The sequence below is a fragment of the Dipodomys spectabilis genome, unplaced genomic scaffold (assembly GCF_019054845.1).
Source record: "Dipodomys spectabilis isolate Male_0828 unplaced genomic scaffold, ASM1905484v1 ptg000095l, whole genome shotgun sequence".
In the NCBI taxonomy this organism is placed as follows: domain Eukaryota; kingdom Metazoa; phylum Chordata; class Mammalia; order Rodentia; family Heteromyidae; genus Dipodomys; species Dipodomys spectabilis.
Genome location: NW_024870772.1, coordinates 29,740,399 through 29,763,556, shown reverse-complemented (window position 1 = coordinate 29,763,556; position 23,158 = coordinate 29,740,399). Strand labels below are relative to the sequence as shown.

Sequence of the window (23,158 nt, the reverse complement as noted above, 5' to 3'; positions counted from 1 at the left end):
GCCCCCGGGAAGCCGCCCGCTCTACACCCGCCGGCCGCGGCACCAGCCCGACTGTGGCGGCAGGCGCGGGAGGAGGCCCCAGGAGAGCGCCGGGGACATCCAGCGGGGCGGCGGGGCAGATGCCGGCCGGAGGAGCGCGGAGAGGCTCCCCGGGCGCGGGCGAGCCGGGAGGCGAGGGCTGGGGGTGGGGAGCGGTGTCTCGGCCCAGGTCCCCGCCGGCTCCCCGGGCGCCGGCTCCACTGCTCCCTCCGGCCGCGCGTCCTGCTCCCACGGCGGCGGGAGCGGCCCCGGCGGGCTCTCTTCCTCCCGCGGGCTCACTCTCGCCTCACACTCCTCACACGCACGCTCACACTCACTCACTCGCTCGCTCTCCCATACACTCCACAGAAAGGCAGCGCCGCACAACAGCCGGTGCCTCCTCACGGAGAGGAGGAGGGAAGGCACTCGCGGAACACGGCCGCGGCTGTCGCAAAAACGTCGCGAAGCCCCGGACTCGCCTCCGGCCCTCCCTCTAAGCCGGCTCCTAAAGTGGCTGGCTGACCACCTCCGCTGGCGTCCGCACCCCAAGGGCCGCGCGAAGGCAGCCGGGGAGCCTCTGCCTGAAGCTGCCGCCAAACACACCACGTGAACCCGCCCCATCGATGACGGAGCCTCAAACTACAATGCCCAGAATGCCCGGCTCTCGCCATTGCCGTCTAGCCACGCTCCACCCCGCGCGATGGGTATGTGGAGCGTTGCATCTTGGGATTAGTAGTCCACGTGGCTTTGAGTTTCGGATCCTTAGGGATTATTTTTTTTTTTCTCTTCCCGGCTGTGGTAGCGAGCTAGTCTGATTTAGGTCGTGTACACTTGATCAAAGCTATTTACATGTGAGTTTATATTAGAATCACATTTTGCGCCACTTCCAAACTCCAGATTTTAAAAGGCATTTTTATTGGAAAAGTATATGTATTTGTAAATAGACCTTGGGATATCCATTGGCGTGCTCTTGGCATGCACAGTCTAATAAGGTCTGTACAGTGATATCAGTATACCCCCATACATTACAGACAACAGTAAAAGTGAATCATTCCTAAACATTATTACTCTTGAGCTACTTGTTCAGTGGAGGGGATATTTTTAATACAGATTGCTGCACTTCTGCCTATAAGGATACTAATTTTTACCTGAGATTATAGTAATGGATCTAAATCCATAGCAAATAATTAATAAAGTTAAGACACCTTAATGGAGGAAGACTAGTCTTATTATGTTTCATCTCTTTCGTGTGTCTACTTTTAAGTTTTGGTTTCTATCTATTACCAGTTCTGCCAAAACTCCCCCGTTCTCTAAAGGGAATATGACCTTTCTTGCTTAAAACTCCCCCTGACACTTCACACACACACACACACACACACACACACACACACACACACACACACACACACACTTACATTGTAGTACTCAATTTTCCCCCTTGAAACATTATAAACTCTCATAGAAGTCAAGTTTTCATCTTTCACAAGATAGATCCTAACTTGATTATGATGCTTATTAAACATTTATGAAATTAATAAATGAACATATTACAACAAAAGTATTCATGTAGAGATAATACAACTAAAATGATAATTATGATGGTAATGATGATGCCAATTTATGAAATTCTCAAATGTTTTATATGTACATTTCCTTAGAGAAAACTAGGGACTTCACTGATTTATATTGTTTCTACCTAGTATAATTTTATTTAGTGTTTAAGTATACTGACTGTTTAGATAGGCTTTGGTCTGAGTCCTACTTTACTATTTATTAGCTGTGTATCCTGGAAGTCTCAGGAATTTATCTTAGTAAAATGAAGTTAGGAAAGGCCTTAGATTAGAGTAAGTACAAAATGGGATATCATTTGTTTACATTCAGTAAATTAGGTGATACACTACAAAACTTTCCCTTTACTTAGTGAAAGAATTACCTTTTGGGCTGGATACTAGCTCCTTGGTGCATGCACTGTGATTTTTGTCTTTTGTGCCATGTCCTGGAGCTTGAACTTGGGGCTTTAGTGTTATCTCTGAGCTTTTTTACTCAAGGCTAGTGCTCTGCCACTTGAGCCACAGCTCCACATCTAGCTTTTTGGAAGTTAATTGGAGATAAGAGTCTTAGAGACTCTCCTTCCTGGGCTGGCTTTGAACTGTAATCCTCAGATCTCAGCCTCCTAAATAACTAGGAGTATTGGCATGAGTTCCTGGCACTGGGCTGAGAGCAATTGCATCTATTGAACTCCCAACTAGATCAATTCCTTAATGTTTGCACTACTCTAAGTAAAAGTGTACTCGTTTTGCTAATGAACTTGTTTGCTACTTGAGGTCTAATGATGTTAGCTTTCTAGTAGACAGGGGTGGCAACCCAAACTTCTTTCCAAAGTTCTTTTCCAACAATCACACACCTCCTAGATTCAAGATGAGGCTGACTAGTTGTTACTATAAGAAAGGAAGACTTAATGGGCGCCAGTGGCTCATGCCTGTAAGCCTAGCTACTCAGGAGGCTGAGATCTGAGGATCTCAGTTCAAAGCCAGCCCAGGCAGTTCATGAGACTCTTATCTCCAATAAGCCACTCAGGAAACTGGAAGTGGTGCATTAGCTCAAATGGTAGAGCGCTAGCCTTGAGCTGAAGAACTGAGGGACAGCGTTCAGGCCCAGAGTTCAAGCCCCATGACCACCAAGAAAAAAAAAAAAAGAAAGCTTTAGTGGTGTTCCTATTTATTCCACTTTAAATCAAAGAAATAAATAACACACCCCCATCCTCATTTAGGCCTCCTTCATTCCCAGTTACCTTTTTAAAATTATTATTATTAAGCTTTTTATTGTGAAAATACCATACAGAGGGGTTATAATTACATGAGCAAGGTAATGAGTACATTTCTTAAATCAAGCATTGTTGCCTCCTCCTTTGTTTCCCCATACCATCCCTGTGTGCCCTCCCATTATTACCACCCCCCAGCCAAAATTGTAAAGTTCGGTTTTTGACATAGCATCTTGTACCTTTCATTGTTGCGATGGGTCCACCTGTATCCATATTTAAACAATTTGTTTTTTCCCTTTCCCTCCCCAAATGATACCAACATCAAATACAGTGAAAGCAGGGGTTATACTGTGGGGGGGAGGGACATACAAAGCAACAAAAAAAATCACCATATAAATATGTTAGAAACAATAGCAAGAAAAAAGAACCATTTGAGTCCTTATCTTGGGGTTCATTTCGCCTAACATCAACTTATCTGACCGTTTCTGCTTGTCACAGACATATACTAATTACTAAAAATAAGGGAAACCATGGGACCTATGTTTCTTTGGGCCTGGCTTACTTCACTTATATAATTTTTTCCAAGTCTTCCCATTTATTAACAAATGGGGCAATGTCATTGTTTCTGATGGAGGTAGTTTATATACCACATTTTCTTGATCCATTCATCTATTGAGGGGCATCTGGGTTGGTTCCATATTTTAGCTATGGTAAATAATGCTGCATTAAACATAGTTGTGCTGGTAGCTTTAATATGATCTTGTTTGTGATCATTTGGGTAAATGCCCAAAAGTAGGATTGCTGGGTCATAGGGGAGCTCTATGTGGAGTTTTTTGAGGAACCTCCATACTACTTTCCAAAGTGGTTGAACAAGTTTACACTCCCACCAACAATGCAGTATGGTTCCCTTCTGTCCACATCCCCTCCAGCATCTGTTGTTGTTAGAGTTCTTGATTATAGCCATTCTAACTGGTGTGAGGTGGTATCTCAATGTTGCTTTGATTTGCATTTCTTTTATGGCTAGGGAGGTTGAGCATTTCTTCATGTGTCTATTGACCATCCTTCTTTCCTCTTCAGAGAAGTTTCTCTTTAAGTCTTTAACCCACTTATTTATTGGGCAGTTGTTTCTTTGAGGATTTGTTGTTGGGGGATTTAATTTTTTGAGTTCCAGGTATATTTTAGCTATGAGACCCTTGTCCATAGTATGGCTAGTGAAGATCTTCTCCCAATTCGTGGGCTTTCTATTGATCTTGCTAGCTATGTCCTTTGCCATGCAGAAGCTCTGCAATTTCATGCAATCCCATTTGTCCAGTCTTTCTTTGATTTGTTGTGTTTCCGGGTCTCTATTAAGAAAATGTTTGCCTGTTACCTTTTATCTTACCTTCTTGTTCTCTACTTCCTAGACTCCACAAGTCTTTCACCACTAGTATTTGGGTCTGAAGAAGGGAGGAGGAGCAGGGAGCAGGTGATAAAACAGTATGAGTTAGTGGGGATCAAAGTAACTTCATCCAGCTCGTGTCACATGTGTTGTCTGTGGAACAGGTCATCTCTGACAAATATGTTTTCTCTCAGTATAATGAGCATGTCTCAGTATAATGAGCAAGGTTGGTATTGCTCATGGTGTGTGTGTGTGTGTGTGTGTGTGTGTATGAGTGTCTGTCAAAAGCTGCCATGTTAAAGGCTTTGTCTCCAGTTGAAGGTACTATTAGAAACTAGTAGAACCCTTAAAAGATGGGGCCTAGTGGGACAAGTTAGGTTACTGGGACATGCTTTTGAAGGGAAATAAACATATATAAAAACAAATTTAATTACATTTTTCTAAATATCAATTTAGAATATGTACTTCCTGAAAATAAATGTGTGTGTGTGTGTGTGTGTGTGTGTGTGTGTGTGTGTATGTATTTATTTTGTGCTAGTAGTGGAGCTTGAACTCAGGAACTCATGTTCTCCCTTGGCTTTTTTGTTTAAGTTTGATATCGTACCATTTGAGCCTTATCTCCACTTCCAGTTATTAAAATTAAATTATTTCAAGCCAGACACTAGTGGCTTATGCCTGTAATACTAACTGAAAGCTTAAATAAAAGATTATTAGACTTTACCAGAGAACCACACAGACATCCAGGTACAGAGAACAAAGAAAGGTTTATTGCTGGGAAAGGGGCCCAGCAAGACTCCCTCTCACAAGAGAGAATTGAGAAGAAGAACCAGCTATTGTCTGAGGTGATCTGTATAACCTGGGGGGTTTAGGAGGGGCTAGAAAGGGCAAGGAGGCAGAGACCCTGGTGTGGATGTGTGGGCCAGGGGCTTCATCATGGCCGACTAGGATTTATGGCTGCTGTCCAAATAGTAGATAAGGAGTCCTGCAACTGCCTAGACCTGAAGATAACTCTAAGGGGCTCTTGTTGTCTTATATGGTGGTAGCTGCCCCAGAAAAGTGCCATCCCAAGGTAAAGGGGGCTGGAGGCTGATTATTTTACTTCCTTTACTTAGATGGGCCTAATGTTGTCTAGGAAGGGAGCATGCTAAGCTGTAAGAAGGGAAGGAGTGGACTAAACTATGGGAACAGAGCTCATTTCACTAACACTAACTACTCAGGAGGCTGAGATCTGCAGATCACATTTTGAAGCCAGCCCAGGCAGGAAAATCTGCAAGACTTTTGTCTTCAGTGAGCTCCTCCAAAAGCTTCCAATAGAGCTGTGGTTCAAGTGACAGAGAACTAACCTTGGGCAAAAGGTTAGTTCAGAGACAGTATCTAGGCCCTAAGTTCAAGCCCCAGCACTGACACAAAAACAACAACAAAAAAATAACTTTCAATATTTGTTGAGAGATGTATCTTTTTGTCCAAGTATTTACTTATAGATCTTTAGAAATCACTCCAATGCCTAGATTAAGTGTGGTGAAGAAGTATGGGACTCAGCTTGACCCAGCACTATAGGGGTGTCCATGCCCTACTTACTATATCACCTACACATAGCATTCTGGAATTCTAAAGATCTAATGTTTTCTTTTTTTTTAATTTAATTTTATTTTATTTGTGAACATACTGTACAGAGGGGTTACAATTACATGGGCAGGATAATGCATACATTTCTTACCAAGCATTGCAGCCTCCTCCTTTGGTTTATCCTTCACATCCCTTCCCAGCCTCCCCCCTCCCCCCCAATCCAAATCCTTCTCCTTCCCCCCCTCCCCCCCCCCAAGATCTAATGTTTTCTTAAAAATATATTGGATGGTTTGGGAGGCTTATTCTGCTCTGTGGATAAAATCATAAATTTTTCCTCAGGCAACTGAGTTTTCTGATTATGAGTACTTATAGGAAGGAAAGAAAACTGCCCCTAACTAGGGAAGGGAAAAGTCTGCTTTTCTCTCTGAAGCTAATTAAAAGTCTAGACACCAGGTTGGATCAATATGGTGGTATTATCTGTACTTAAAAAAGGGATAGTTTCTAGTTCCCTTTCAGGGGAACAAATGCTTTAGGAGAAGTAATATCTAATACTCACTTTAAAATGTTTCCTTTCCATTATGGGAATTTCCAGCTGTGATCCTCAGGCTATTAACCTGATTTTATTGCTGGAGCTTGTGTCCTTGTTTGGAGGGAAAAAGGAAGTGCAAACCAAAGACTAAATAATCCATGAAAAATAGTGGCCTGCTGACATAAAGCAACAATCTAGGATGGGCTTATGAAATACATTAGTATTTTAAAAACTGGAGTAGAAATTATGTTTTAAATGGACTTCTTGTAAATTCAGGGATGGAGTTGGGACTTCATTTTGAACATGTTAGAGTCATGGAGTTGTCGTTTTAACTTGATTGTCAATCCTAGATCATGCTAGTGTCTTCTATCTCTTTGCTCTGTAATGTCTTCTCACCATATTGTAGAACTATAAACTTCCCTATTCCATGTTCCAAATAATACCCAAATAATGCTTATGACTTCTTTACATACTACGTGATTTTACTTGAATTCTAAACTTCACATCCTTTGAGTTAACATGCTTCCCCAAAATGAGCTACATATCTTAACTGCCTAATGCACTATCTGAAGGGATATTTTGTTGTCATTTCAAGTAAATTTTCTGAAAATGAACATATCATTCTGTCTCTTAGAACAAATTTCTATGATTAGAGGTATCTTTGGAAAATAATACACTTATTTCACTGCAACCCCCTCTCACTGAAGCCTTTCTACTTATCTAAAAGTTTCCTTTTTCTGTCTTGTTCTTGAGGATGGAAAAGCTTCCTCATATCATCTGACCTTTGCCATTTTCCCATCATCCATGGTACAGGTCAAATGTTTAACTTGATCATGAACTTTTCCTGCTTCTTGCAAATTTGTTGACCAACTTCTACTCCAGCCCTGGTATCACTGTTTTAATCATAAGACGCTAAGAGACAACACAGCTACCTTATATTTTAGTCATTCAGTATATGAATTTAAGAATTCTATTAATAAGTTTAATGATGGAGTCTTTGCCTTGATCATTTTTGTAGCACCTATAGTGTCAACCACATAGTTTGCAAAATTATACTTGATCGGAATTTGTTTCATTAATTGATTTCTATAAAGGTTGAAATAAACCTTACATATAACAAAAGTAAGGGACAGTATTTTTATTTTTTATTGTTATTATTAAGGTGATGTACAGAAGGGTTGCCATTTCATAAGACAGGCCAATGAGTACATCTCTTTTTGACAATGTCACCCCTTCTTTCACCCCTTCCTAGTTTCCTCCTCCTGTCCTCGCTTATAGGTTGTTCAATTTACTTTCAACATACTGTCTAGTGGGTACCACCACTGCATTTATTCACCTTCTGTCATACCATTTCGGTGCCTCCATCACTCTCCAAAGACAGATAGACAAACAAGACAAAAAAAGATAGTAATTTTAAAATACCTCTTGCCTTTAATGTGTGAATTTATATCCTGCGTCTGAATGTGTAAATATACAGCAAGACTTAGTGCTTCATGATAATATTAATGTAAAAGCTCAAGTACGTCTTCTCATAGTTTTTGGCTTCCTGTTTTTATATAACTGAATTCTGTTTTCCTACTTAGTATCAAAGCATGCTTTCAATAGAGAATCTCTAACTTCCCACTCTGCAGGTATCGTGTTCAGCATCTTTTTCATCAAAAAGCATATACAGTACATCTACATGTGAGCACTGAATTAGACACAAGAAGGGCAAGTTCAACGAACACTCAAACCTTTTACATTTTTCAGAGAAAATGTTGGTGTCAAAAGTTTCTCAACGAACTCTTTGAATATCTAGAGTAAAAGACCTTAAACCTATATGATCTATGACTATAGGTCTCAGAAACATGTGGAACCAAAACCACTTCTTTAAAATTTACTTTTCTCTCAATTTTTATGTGAGCATCATTGGTTCTTGTAAATTCATTTCCTCCACTGGAAACAGGACTGCTTAACTTCGCTGAAATTTTATCATATGAGAATTGACATCAGTTCTTCATTTTACTTCTGAAAATCCTAAGAATTGTCCAACTGGATCACATCTATATTGATTGTCCCAACCAAGTGTAGCTATAGGGACAAGGAAATAAAAGAATATGGGATCTCCTTTGGCAGAAAGATGAGGAAAGAAGATTTCAGGAAAGGGGAGAAGCTCTAAATTTTATAAAGGAAATAAAACTAACCAATGTGATAGAAAGTGCGATCAGTAGATAATTATTTTAGATTGGTGGATGGATAAAGGCTTTCTAAAGAATTATGTATAAGCTGAAACTTCAGTGTTGAGGAACAAAACCTGCTAATATGAAAGAACCGAGTGACCCAAGTAGATCAGACAGACACATAGTGAATACAAAAACCTTTGACTGAAAATGAAATACTAGAAAGGGTGTGACACACACACACACACACACACAAACTTGTGTAACAACAGTGTTATGAATAAGAGGTGAGCTGTCATGTGAGAAGAAGATAAGCAAGCAGACTGGGTCCATATCCTATAGGACCCTTTGTGCTTAGATTTCATTGTCAGGGCATAGCAAACTTCAGAAGCCATCCCTGGCAAAAAATTCATGAGACTCCCCCATCTTAATTAATAAAAATCTGCATGTAGTGATGCATGCTTGTCATTCAAACTATATAGGAGGCATTGCTAGTCCAACCAAGTAAGAGCAAAGAGTGAGACTCCATTAGAAAAATAACAAGGGCACAAATGGCTGGGATTATTGTTCATGTGGTAGAACTCCTGCCTACTGTGAGTATAAACTCCATTACTGACAAGAGTTCTTTTCCTCAGGGAGATTTTTACCTTTTTTTCTCCCCAATTTTCTACCATCATGAAGTGCTAAAGCACAGATAATCTGTATGTCTGTTTTTATGTAGCAATTTGGAGGGTGACAAATCATCATAATATCTTCAGATTTTTGGAGAATCAACTTGTGCTCCATTAAGAATGCATAAGTTATCAATACATAGATGATGTTTAACACTGTCAAGAGCATTGGTGTTATGATGGGAAAGAGGAGGTTGAAGAAAGTCTGCAACAATTGAAGAGTGAGTTTAGAGTAAGAAACATGGAGAGTAGATCCATCTATAACAGAGCAATTAAGAGAACTACCTATTTTGCATGGATGGCCTCAGTATTCAGATATGCCTCTGTCTTAACAGGTCAAGCTACTTTATCTTCTGTGACTCAATTTTCTTATCGATAAAAGTGTAATATCAGTAAATACCCCATAAGGTCATTGAGAAGGTTAAGGGAGTTAATATATGTAAACTATTGAGAATTAGGCCTAGCACATGGTAAAATGTTCTGTGTATGTTTACTATTAATTGTTTTCATTCACAACATTAGCTATGAAGGGCAGATGAAAGATAAGGCCTATAAAATATTCTTCAACATTGAAGAAGAGGCTATCATTGGAGATGGATATGAGGTAGAAGGAAATATTAATCAGGGAAAAGTGGAGATTCTTTATTCTTAATTAAATGGAACCAGATATAAGGGAGATATTTAGTCTCTTTTTTCCTTTTCTTTTTTTGTGCTCATACTGAGGCTTGAGCTCAGGGCCTGGGTACTGCCCCTGAACTTTTTGCTCAAGGCTGGCACTTTGCCACTTGAGCCACAGCTTCACTGATGGCTCTGTGTGTGTGTGTGTGTGTGTGTGTGTGTGTGTGTGTGAGAGAGAGAGAGAGAGAGAGAGAGAGAGAGTCTCACAGATTTTCCTGCTTGGGCTGGCTCCCTCATTATTCTCCCACTTTCCCTCCCTTCCAATGCTCTCCCCCCACCCCCTCCCCCAAGCTGTAAACAGTTCATTTCCAACATGTTGTCTTGTGAGTATGTCTGTTGCATTGGTTCACCCTTGGTCCCTTGACTTACCATTTTGTTGTTCCCCTTCCCTTCCCTAATTCAGAAAAATGTATATACAATACATTTGTACCAAAATAAAATACAGTGACAACTAGAGATAAACCATAGGGGAAAAAATGTAAAAGACACAAGAAAAAAATAACTTCACATAGTATATTTAAAACAACAACAACAAAGAAAACCCTGATCTTCAGATCTTGGCCTCCTGAGTAGATAGGAATACAAGTATAAGCCACTGGTACCAGGCCCATATTTCTAATAATAGCAAAATAAAAGAGTTGCAGAGCATAATGGAAGGCTCAACTTGAACAGAAGATACATCTCATCTAACCTTAACAAGCAGGAAGAAGAAAAGTATAGCAACTGTTTTCACATCAATTTCTGTTATACAAATGACCCCAAAATATAACCCCAAAGTATAAAACAACAATGATTTATTCTTTCCTATGATTCCATAGGTTGGTTGTATTCCAGTAAGTGGTCCTGCTGGCATCTCTGGACATTAGTCATGACCCTATATAGGAGAAATGGCTAGACTAAAGCTAGATGGTCTAAAATGACCTCATTTACAAGTCTGTGGCTTTAGAGCTGGGTGTCTCTTTGTACATGGTCTTTCTTCATTCAGCAATCAAACGCACTTCCTTATCATCTGAGCATGACATAAAAGGGCAAAGGTGAAATATAGGTGTGAATATAGGACTTATATCACTTCCACCACATCCTGTTGGTTAAAGTAAGTCACAAGATCAATTCAGATTCAAGGAATTAGCAACTTTCTTTCTTTCCTTCTTTCTTTTTTAAATTGGTTGTGGGGCCTGCACTCTGGACCTGGGCGCTGTCCCTCAGCACTTCAGTTTAAGATTGGCTTTCTGTTTATGTGGTGCTAAGGAATTGAACCCAGGGCCTCATGCATGCAAGGCAAGCATTCTATCACTGAGCCACCTTTCCAGCCCAGTAACTACTTTTTTTTTTTTTTTTTGCGGGGGGGGGGGGGTTCCAGTCGTGGGGCCTGGGCGCTGTCCCTCAGCTCTTCAGCTCAAGGCTAGTGCTCTACCACTTGAGCCACAGCTTTTTTTTTCTTTTTGCTTATGTGGTGATGAGGAATTGAACCCAGGGCCTCACGCATGCAAGGCAAACGCTCTACCACTGAGCCACCTTTCCAGCCCCCTAACTACTTCTTGATAGTAAGAAGTACAAGATATCATAGCCATGGTTTTCAATCTAGCTCAGGGTTCAATACACATAAATCTGGAGATCTGATTAAAACTGAAGCATTTTTTTCAGATAGTTATCATTTTCTTTGCAAATTAGAATGTTCACCTGCTGTGAAGGAAGGGAAGTAATGGGAAGAGAAAACAATGATGTCATATCTGAAAAGACTACAGGTTTCAGACAATTCTTGGGTGGAATGAGAGAGAGAGAGCTGGCAGTAAATCATTTCAAGACTTCTAGCCAAAGTGTAGGGCCCATTTGCAGGTGCAGTCATGCATTTCTGTCAATATCCATCTGCCCTGTTGTGTGATTTTCATCACTAGCGCTCAACAGTCCAGGTGGAGGCTGGGAAAGGACAGATGTTGGATTCATCCAGGACTGAGGCCCTGCCAGCTGGATATGATGAAAGGGAAATAGAGCAAGGGAGGTTAGGATTATTGGCAGGAGAGTAGTAAAAATGACAGACCATGACATTTAAGTTGGATAAGAAGTGAAATGAGGACAGGATTTCCCCTTTGCATTATAACACCAGTTTGATTTTTTCCATTTAATATTTTGCAAAAGAATTAGAAGTATAGTACATTATAAATACATTTGAAACAACAGCAAGAAAGAAAAAAATTGTGTCCCTATTTTGGGGTTCATTTCGCTTAACATCCTCTTATATGGTCATATGTACATAGCTTTTGACCTTTTCTGCTTGTCCTAGACGTGTACTAGTTATTGCAAATAACATGGAACCTATGTTTCTTTGTACTATGTGATTTTTTTGTTTTTTTGTACGTTCCTCCCCCACAGTATAACCCCTGTTTTCACTGTTTTTGATTCTGGTGCCCTGCATCTTGTATATACACTTCTCTAATTTGGGGAGGGGAAGGGAACAAACAAAATGCTTAAATAGGGATACAGGTTAACCCATTGTAACAATGAAATGTATAAGACACTATGTTGAAAAGGAACTTTACAACTACAGGTTTGGGAGGGAGGAGTTGGGGAGGTGGGAAGGGAAGGGATGGAAGGGGAAAAACAAAGGAGGAGACAACAATGCTTGATAGGAAATGTACTCATTACCTTGCTCATGTAATTGTAACCCCTCTGTACAGTATTTTTACAATAAAAATGTACAAAAAAGAATTAAAAGTATAAATGTCTGCACTCCTTAATCTCCTTAATATCCACAGCAAGACAAATTCATCAAACAAATCCTAAGTAAGGCTTGCTGAACTAATACAAGCAATAGATTAAAAATAGTTTCTCTTTTTCTTCACTAAGACATTCTTATTGTATGTATGTTAAAGACATCCCCAAATGAGAGCTCTCAAGTGTGCTAATGATGAATTCTGTTCTCATGGTTTGCAAATATTAAAAAATTACCTCTTTATATTCAGGACTTGTTTTATTCCTCTAATAAATATCTTTTTTAAAAATAATTATATTACTTTCTATATTTTTAATTCAAACTGTATTTCACTACACAAAAGGTTAAATATTCTACAAGGACATAGTTTCAAGAATTCATGAATTTCTCTGACTTATTTTGGTTTGTTTCACTTTCTGTCTAGTAGTACTGTACTGGTCAAGTCCACCATCAAGAAAGTGGAGTCTTCTGGCTAGCTCTTATGCAAACACAGTCTCTCCTGGGAGCCACATAGCTTTCTTCCTATCACATATAAACATGGTTAGGTCACCTCTGCAGCAACCTGATATTTGATACCCCAGGCTATTTGTTTCTATGCCATCTCATGCCCAGAACCTCTGGAACTTATTCTATTAGAAAGCTCTTCTCCCACCCAGCTAAGATCAATTTCTAACAGATATTGTCCTTCCTGCTCTGAAACCCTGCATCCTGTTTAAATTTTAAAATGTTTTACTTCCATCATTCCTCTACTCAAAACTCTTCAATGACCCTGCAGCATAAAATTCACACTCCTTTGGCTAGTAAACTAGATCCTGTATTTATTTAATTCTAACTTATGAAAATACTCTAAGGTAATTTGAATAGAAATGTTGAACCAGATTAAAAATAATAAGCTCCAGTAGCTAAATGTTTCATAAACTGAGTTCTTCTACGTCTCAGTATCGTTCCCAACCAGTTTCTCATAAGCAACTTCCTAGTCAATAAAATAGTGCTTCTTTTTATATAGGACTCTAGGCATTCACACACAGTCAGACTAAAGGAGGATATTTCTGGGGAAGAACCCAAAGGAATAACTCCTCTGAACATTTAAAATACTGTTTATTGAAATTAGTTCCAGGAAATGGAAACATTTTTTTGTTTTGTTATTGTTGTTGCTTTTCTTTTTTGTCTTTTTAGGGGAGGTAAAAGGGAAATGCAGGAGGCTGTCACATTGCCTAACTTCCTCCATCTGGGCCAGGACTGGAGCAATCAGAAGGATGATTTTCCTTACAGACACTGACTATGGCCTTTCTGCCACCAGCATTTTCTGTACGTGCTCCTTGTCTTCCTTAAAGTCCCTGTTCTCGATTGGATTGTTTTCTATTCTAATTCTTTATTTTTTTTTCCTTCTGCTATTTTCTTTTTCTCTGACAGCTGGCCGTGCTAGGAAGGTTTAAGGAAAAACACTCTTCCTACATTTTAATACCTGTTAGTCTCAACTATCAAAACCATAATAACTGTATGTAATATTGGACATTCTTTTTTGTTCCAATGAGCTGACAGTCTTTATGTCTACAGGCTTTACCTTTAGTTGAGTATCAGTAAGTTTAGCTTGAAGCTCTTTGAAGCCTTCTTCAATTCTTGATCTTCAGTGCTTTCCATGTTGATGCCTGTCCTGTGATTTTGATTTGCATTTCCCTGATGATTAGTGATGGTCAGCAAGTTTCACACACCTGTTACGTCTTCTTGCAAAAACAAACAAACAAACAAAAAGCACAGAAAACAACAACAACGAAAAACTCTATTCAGATCTTTTGTCCATTTAAAAAAGTTATTTGGTTTTTTATTTGCTTTCTTGATTTGGATTTGAATTGTGGGAATTCTCTCTGTATATTTCAGATATTAACTTTTGTCAGCATAGAAGTTTTTAGATTAATAAAATTGCATTTATCTATTTTTGGTTTTGTTATCTGTGCCAGGATCAATGTCAAGGAACATTTTCCCTCTATTTTCTTGCTTTCAACAAAATTGTCATATAAAATAAATTGTGTTTATATACTAACTGGAAGGAAAATTAAGAAAATTCCACTTAAAGCCAGATAGGTGCCTACAAATAAGCTATCCAAATGATAGAGCCAGGAAGACTGAGAATTTGAGATGATTCTGGGCAAAGTTAATGAAATCCTATCACAAAGACAAAATTAAAACAATATTTTAAGGGTTAAGGGCATTGTTCTGGCGGTAGAGTGCTTACCTAGCATGTGCAAGGCCCTCAGTACAACATTAAAAAAATGTTATTTATAATAGCATCAAATCCTTAGTAATAAATTTAAACTCAGTGGTGAAAGATCATTGAAAACTATAAAATATAAATGAAATCATAAATAAGTGCATACATATGTATGTTTCTAAATTGGGAGAATAAAATGTCTGTGCTATCCAAAATGATCCACAGTTACAATACAATCTCTATCGAAGTTCCAGTCACACGTTTTATAGGTAGATTTTTATTTGTTTTTATTTATCTATTTATTATTTTTATTAAGTCACATTAGTATAGGGTAATTTTATTGTTATATTTCTGCACATATTTACAATATATTCCCAATAATCTCACCTGCTCAACCACTGTACCTGCCTTTCTTTTCTCCTTTTCCCCTACCCAAAATGATTTCAACAGGTGTCTTTGTGCAGTTTTCATATTTACAAGCAATGCATTTCAATTGTATTCCTTTCAAAATTTTTTCACCCTCTATTATTTTTCTTTTCCCCATTCCCCATCTTCTAAATAGTACCTTAGTTAGATTCATCTTCTATGTTTACCCATATATCCATATATTCATATATACATGTCTGCACAGATCTGTATATACATATATGCAAATTGATATATATGTACATGTTCATTAATATGTCTTTTACATCTAGCTTCTACATATGAATAAAAACATATGATATTTTGTTTTTTAAACCTCACTCAGTATGATGTCTTTCAACTACATTCATTTTCCTAAAAATGGCATTTCATTTTTTATGACTATAATATTCCATAGTATATGTGTGTTATGTATATGTGTATGTGTGTGTGTCAAAGGTTTTTTTCTGCACTTAATGAGATGATCACATGATTTTTTTATTTTAGTTTTATTTATGTGATATATCATATACCTTAATTGATTTATATATGTTGAATCATCATTCCTCAGATGATAGCAACTTGATCATCGTATATGATCTTTTTGACATGTGTTGAATTTGGTTTCAGGAATTTATTGAGAACTTCTGTGTTAATGTTTTGTCTATAATTCTCTAATATCTATCACTTCTTTTTTCCATTGTTACATCTCTGGTTTGAATTGAGTATAATGCTTGCTTCAGTTGTGTTTCTTCTTTTCTATTTCATGGAAGAGTTTGAGAAATATTGGTATTAGTCCTTCTTAGAAGTTCTAGTAGAATTTTCTATAAAGCCATGGGCACTTGTTTGTTAGAAGACATTTTATTGATTCTTCAATTTCATTCCTTGTTACAGGTATGCTTAAATGGCTTATAACCTTCAGTTTAAAAAATGTATTCATTACTTAAAATTTTTTAGCTTATTTGAGTGTAGCCTTTAAACAAATTCTGTCCTGATCATTTTGATTTCTTTGGTATGCCATAGTAGTCCTCTTTTTATCTTACATTTTATTGATTTGAGTCTCCTTTTTCTTTTTGTAAAATTACCTTAGAGTTTAGTAATGTTATTTACTTTTTCAAAGAAGCAACTTTTGTTTTACTTTTTTTTTTTTTATAGATTTAAGCCTCCAATTCATTAATTTCTGTCCTAATTTCTGCTATTTATTTCCATCTATTTGCAATGGGTTTGCTCTTATTTTCCAGAAGTTTTAATTGCATCAGAAGGCTGAGTGCTTTCTGATTTTTGGAAATAGGCACATATGGCTATAAATTTTCCTCTCAATACTCTCTTTGCTGTTTCCCAGAGATTCTGGCAGGATGCATTTTTATTTTCATTATTTCATTTTTCATAACTTTTTCATTTCTCCCCTTATTTTTTCAATGATCCGTAGGTCATTCAACAGCATGTTGTTCCATCTATGTGCTTGAATATTTTCTGAAATATCCTTTGCTGTGAGATCTTGTTCAATTCCTCTATGCTCTGTAGAATACAAGGAATTATTTAAGTTTCCTATATTTGCTTAGATTTGCTGTATGTCCTAGACTGGTGATTTATTTTGGAGAAAGTTCCTTAAGATTCTGAGAAAAATGTGTTTTTTTCTGTCACTGGGTTAAATATGTTGTAGATGTCTATTAAGTCCATTCAGTCTATGATTCCATTTAATTCAAAGGGTTTTTTTAAATTAAATTTTTGTTTGAATGATCTATCTTTTGCTCAGAGTGGGGTGTTAAATTCCCTCAGTATTATTGTGCCAAGGTCTATCAGCAGGTATAAGTCCAGAAGTGTTTGCTTAATGAATTCAGTATATTGCTATTTGATAAATATATGCTAGTAACTGTAATTTTTTCTTTTTTAAATATGTAATGACCTTGTCTTTTCTGAATGATTTTTAACATGACATCTATTTCATCATATGTAAGTATAGCTATTCTTGTCTGCTTTTGGGGTCCATTTATTTGAAAGATCTTTCCATTCATTAATCCTAATCCTGTGAACATCCTTGTCAGTGAAATATATTTCATTTAGACAACAAATTGTTGGATCTTTTCTTTCTCTATAAACTGTTGTGTTTTGTTGTTGTTTTGTTTTTGCTGGTCCTGGGGCTTAAACTCAGGGCATGAGTGTTGTCCCTGACCTTCTTTACTCAAGGCTAGTGCTCTCCCACTTGAGCTACAGCACCACTTCTGACTTTTTCTGAGTAATTTATGGGGAATCATAATCAGACTTTCCTGCCTGGGCTGGCCTCAAACCATGATCCTCAGATTTCAGCTTCCTGAGTAGTTAGGATTACAGACACGGAGCCACTAGAGCCCAGTCTGTATAAATTATTTTAATTAAACTTGTTATTGTTATTATAAAAACAAAGTACAAAGGGGTTACGGTTACATAAGTCAAGTAAAATGTACATTTCTTTCTTTGGACAATGTCACTCTTTCTGTCACTCTGTTTTTCCCTCCATCCCCACCTGCAAGTTGTATAGTTCATTTTCAACATAGTGCCTAGTGAGTATCATATTCACCTTCCTTCCTTCCATTTCTGTGTCCCCTCCCCCATATCCTAGATCTTGTTTTTTTATGTTGAATGTTTTAATTGAAGAGTTAAAACCATGAATATTCAATATTAATATTTAGAGGTGTACCGTATTTGCTGTCATTGTGTTGTTTTTGTGTTACTTGTCTTTTCCCTTTTTTTGCTTTGCTGATCTACTTTTCTAGTAGAGTTTATTCTTTCTGGCATTTTCTGCTATTAATTTTCTTCCTCTGTAGGTAGGATTCCCTTAAGTCTCTTTTGTGGTGGTTGTTTAGTAGTAATAAATTCCTTTAGCTTTTGTTTATTGTTGAAGGTTTTTATTTCTCCATCAATTTTATTAGCTAGTTAGCTGGATAAAGCAGTCTAGACTGGCAAGTATTGTCATTCAGAGCTTGAATGAAAATTCAATCAACATTCAGTCTTGAAAAAAACACTGGAAAGACATTCAATCTTTACATGCCTTCCTTGCCTTTAGTTTCTGTTAAGAAATCTGCAATTATTCTAATGGGTTTGACATTGGAAGTTACTTGTTTCCTTTCTTAGTCAGCATTCAATAGTCTTTCTTTGCTATTCAGATTGATGTGTCTTGGGTTGTTTCTATTCTTAATGTGCTTATATGGAGTTCTGTATACCTCTGTCACATGGATTAGACTCTTCTTTTTTTTTGAGGAAGATTTCTGCAATTGTTTGTGTTGAATAGGTTCCCGGGGCCTTTATTTTTCATTTGTTTTCTTTCTTATTGAGCCCAATAACTTGTTGTTCTTTGTATACGTATTTGTTTTCTATATCTTTGGCTCTTTGATTCAACACCTCTGTTTTATCTTCAACCTTTGCAGCCTTATTTTAACTTCTTCCATTCTATTAACCAGATTTTCAATTGAGTTTTTAGTTGAGGAATTGAGCTCTTCATTCTCAGGATTTCACTTTGTTTTTTCCCCAAGGTTTTCATCTCCTTATTGAATTCTTCTCTCATATCTGTATTTCCTTCTTTATTTTATTCAGCTGTTTCTATCTCGTTTGTTTGATTTCCCTGGTTTGTTCTATTCTCTTGGTGTTTGTTGTAATTTTCTTTGAATTCTTCCAAATTTTTAAGCATCTGTTCTTTGTTTTCATTAACTAATCTTATCATAGTGGACCCATTCTTAAGACTTTTTCCTTCTTTACTCTCACTTGAGTCCTTCTTTGTTCACATCTGGGTCCAGGATTTACTCAGATTTCAATTTCCTTTGCACTTTCTGTTGGTAGTTTCCCATTGTTTTGGTAAAATGGGGTGATGATTGAGTGATGATATAGGGGTTGGCAAGCTAATAAATATTTGATTATGGTGTTTGAGATACTTTGTGTGAAGACACTTGGGTTCATAAGCTATTACAGAAGATAAACCACTGTTTGTATTGTTCTTATGCAGGCCCAAAGAAATCTTAATGAAGAGGAATAAATCTGAAGGCAGTAAAATAAAGTTGACATTAGCTATATTGCAAAGCTCTGGAAATAAAATCAGTATGGTACTAGCACGATGGGTATAGACACAGACCTATGAAACACAATAAAGAGCTCAGAAATAACCCACACATAGGTCAACTAACTGATAATGGCACCAAGAAAAAAAACAAAGGGAAAGGAAATTCTCTTCAACAAATGGTGCTTGGAAAACTGCATATACACATACAAAAATAATTAAATTGGACCCTTGTTTTATGCTATATACAATTATTAACTTAAAATGGATTAAATAGTTAAATGGTCGGATCTGAAACCAGCAATCCTAATGTAAGAGTTCTGGTTGGAAGTAAGGAGTGGGATGTCCAAAGTCCTCAGATGGGTCTAATGTGCATTCAGAGTTGAGAACCTATCTGACTTAGTAAAACAAATATTGCATTCCCTACAACAGTTATTATTCCATTGCATTCCCCACCAACAATTCTTTTCTTCTTTCTAAATTATACCTACTCTTTGAAATCCAACTGGATTTCAAATCCAACAGTATTTGCAGAATCTTTTCTTTATCACCTAATAATGAATAGTATGTTCTTTGTTTGCACTTGTTTGGTACTTAGCATACAACTTTTATATTTGTGTGTTTATCCTGGCTTTTTAGTAGGATTCTAAGGTACAGAGGGCAGGAGCTAAATTTTACAACTGTTTTTCCATATAAATTGCCAATGTCTAATGACCTAATGTTCCACTTGTGTGTTTTATGGTTGTTGATGATGATAATACTGTAGCAGACATCATTAGTACTCTGACTTACCTCCTTGGATTTCTTTTTTTTTTTTTTTTTTGGTGGGAATGCTCTGAAGATTCTGGAACTCACCACACACACACACACACACACACACTCACTCACTCAGAGATTAAGTACCTGGGAAATAAGCCTGTCCCATCTTAACTAAATGACTTGACTACGGGTAATATATATATATATATATATATATATTTTTTTTTTTTTTTTTTTTTTTGGGGTCCGGTCATGGGGCCTGAACTCTGGGCCTGGGCGCTGTCCCTCAGCTCTTCAGCTCAAGGCTAGCGCTCTACCACTTGAACCACAACGCCACTTCTGGCTTTTTTCTTTTTGCTTATGTGGTACTGATGAATGGAACCCAGGGCCTCATGCATGCGAGGCAAGTGCTCTACCACTCAGCCACCTTCCCAGTCCAGGTAAAATATTCTTTAGCTCTCTTAACCTCTGATTGGGACAACTCTGTCTCCTGTTTCCCCTCTGAGCCTCAGTGAAGTTGGAAAATGCACCCTTGCTTTGGCTCTTTTCCTTCTTTGTTCCATCCTACCACTCCCTTATTTTCCAAGGAACACATCCTAAATAGTTTTCAGGCTCATCATCCTCAAAAGTTTTGTAGGGGGGTGGGGGGAAGATGTTAACCCACTAGATTAGCTATAATGTGAATATTTGAGTGTGTCCCCTTAAGATTCGCCTTCTAGGCAAAGGAAGGGTATCATTGTCCAAAAAAAATGTACTTATTACCTGACTTATAAAGTTGAATGTTCCTTATGTACATTACTTTTATAATAGCAATTAAAAATTTAAAAAGAAAACCTAACCAAAAACAACCAAAAATTGGACTTAAGAAACATTAAAAAAAGATTTATGTTCAGAATGTGGTTTTTACTGATGAAATGATGCATTTCGATACAGAATTCCTGAGAGAGTCGTGCATGCTAAAGGAGCAGGTGCCTTTGGCTACTTTGAGGTCACACATGACATCACCAGATACTACAAGGCCAAGGTGTTTGAGCATATTGGGAAGAGACTCCCATTGCTGTTCGATTTTCAACTGTTGCTGGAGAGTCTGGCTCAGCTGACAGTTTGTGACCCTCGTGGCTTTGCACTGAAGTTTTATACTGATGATGGGAACTGGGATCTTGTTGGAAATAACACCCCCATTTTCTTCATCAGGAATGCCATCTTGTTTCCATCCTTCATTCATAGCCAGAAGAGAAATCCTCAGACATACCTGAAGGATCCTGACATGGTCTGGGATTTCTGGAGCCTACGCGCTGAGTCTTTGCATCAGGTTTCTTTCTTGTTCAGTGACCAAGGGATTCCAGATGGACTTCGGCACATGAATGGACATGGATCACATACTTTCAAGCTGGTTAATGTCAATGGAGAGGCAATTTACTGCAAATTCTATTACAAGACTGACCAGGGCATTAAAAACCTCTCTGTTGAAGATGCAGCAAGACTTTCCCAGGAAGATCCTGACTCTGGCCTTCGAGATCTTTTCAATGCCATTGCTAAAGGCAACTATCTCTCCTGGACTTTCTACATTCAGGTTATGACCTTTAAGCAGGCAGAAACTTTTCCATTTAATCCATTTGATCTCACCAAGATTTGGCCTCACCATTACTACCCTCCTATCCCAGTTGGCAAACTGGTCTTAAACTGAAATCCAGTTAATTACTTTGCTGTAGTGGAGCAGATAGCATTTGATCCAAGCAACGTGCCACCTGGAATTGAGCCCAGCCCTGACAAAATGCTGCAGGGTGGCCTTTTTTCCTATCCTGACACATCACCGCCTGGAACCCAACTGTTTTCAGATACCTGTGAGCTGTCCCTACCGTGCTAGAGTCACCAACTACCAGCGTGATGGCCCCATGTGCATGTATGACAATCAGGGTAGTGCTCCAAATGACTGCCCCAACAGCTTCAGCGCTCCTCAGGAGCAGTGCTCAGTTCTGGAGCACAACACCCAGTGCTCTATGGATGTGAAGCACTTCAACAGTGCCAACGAAGATAATGTCACTCAGGTGAGGGCTTTCTATACAAAAGTGCTAAGTGAAGAGGAGAGGAAGTGCCTGTGTGAGAACATTGCTGATCATCAACTTTTCATCCAGAAGAAAGTGGTGAAGAACTTCACTGATGTCCACCCTGACTATGGGGCCCGAATCCAGGTTCTTTTGGACAAGTACAACACTGAGAAGTCTAAGAACACCATTCACACCTATACATAGGCGGGTCTCACTTGGCTGCAAAGGAGAAATCTAACTGTGAGCTCTGGGCCTCCTCCCTGGCAGAGCCCTGCCTGGGAAAAGCCCAACTTTCACCTGTCATCCGATCACCGCTGGTTGGAAGGTTCTCCAGTGTTAAGATGCACACCCAAAAGCTAATGTCTTTAAAATGATAATCCAGGTTTCTCTAGCAATAATGCAGCAATGGCTTTTAATGCTGTTTCCCTAGGGGAAAAATAAAGGTTAGGGATTACAGATCATTTAACTGAAACACGTAGTTGCACATAGAAGTTGGTTGGATTATTCATTTAAAATGACTAGTAGGAAAGTTCCTAGTCAGATATTATTTTATTTGATTAAAAAACTAGGTGAAATCAGTAAGTCTACCTATCACCTCATGGCCTATTATATAAAAATTATATAAAAAGATAAAAATGATCCATTCAAAAATTTTTATTTTTCTAAGGTCCTTATAAGAAAAACACTGTATCCATCAGTGTCTGCAGGAAAAAAAAAAACTCAGACCAACATAGTTTGATGTTTATTTCTATTTGTAATGATCAGATTTTTTTTCTCATTTGAAATTGCATTTATGCTAACAGCATCCATCTCCATTTTTACAATAAAATAATCTGTATGTAAGAAAAAAGAAAGATTTATGTTCTGGGAAGTTGGTCCCCAATTTGATAACATTGAAGTGGAAGAAAGTTTAAGAAGTAGAATGTGGTACAAGTAATTAGGTCCTAGAGGCACTGTCCTTTCTCAGATGGTATTATTGCTGGTCTAGCAGAATGTACTGGTTTTTCAGAACAGATTGTTATAAAACAAGGACAACTTATATGTGTAGACTCTGCTGTTTATGGCTGGTTCTTTTTCTTTTTCTGTGTTAGTTTTGTATCACTATAACAAAGTACACAACATATTCGACTTATAAGGAACATGTTTTATTTAGTCTCAGATTTAAAGGCCCTAGTCCATGACTGGTTTGCTATGACAAAGCAGCACATCATGACAAGTATGTGTGACAAACTACACTACT

The 23,158-nt window shown here is 38.0% G+C and overlaps 1 pseudogene across 1 annotated transcript; it reads left to right on the top strand.

The window, feature by feature from the left end:
* The first annotated feature begins 641 nt into the window (after positions 1-641).
* LOC122112653 lies at positions 642-22,384 on the top strand (annotated as a pseudogene). Its single transcript, XR_006148247.1, has 2 exons — positions 642-722; positions 20,764-22,384. The product of XR_006148247.1 is annotated as a catalase-like (transcript).
* The last annotated feature ends 774 nt before the right edge of the window (positions 22,385-23,158 follow it).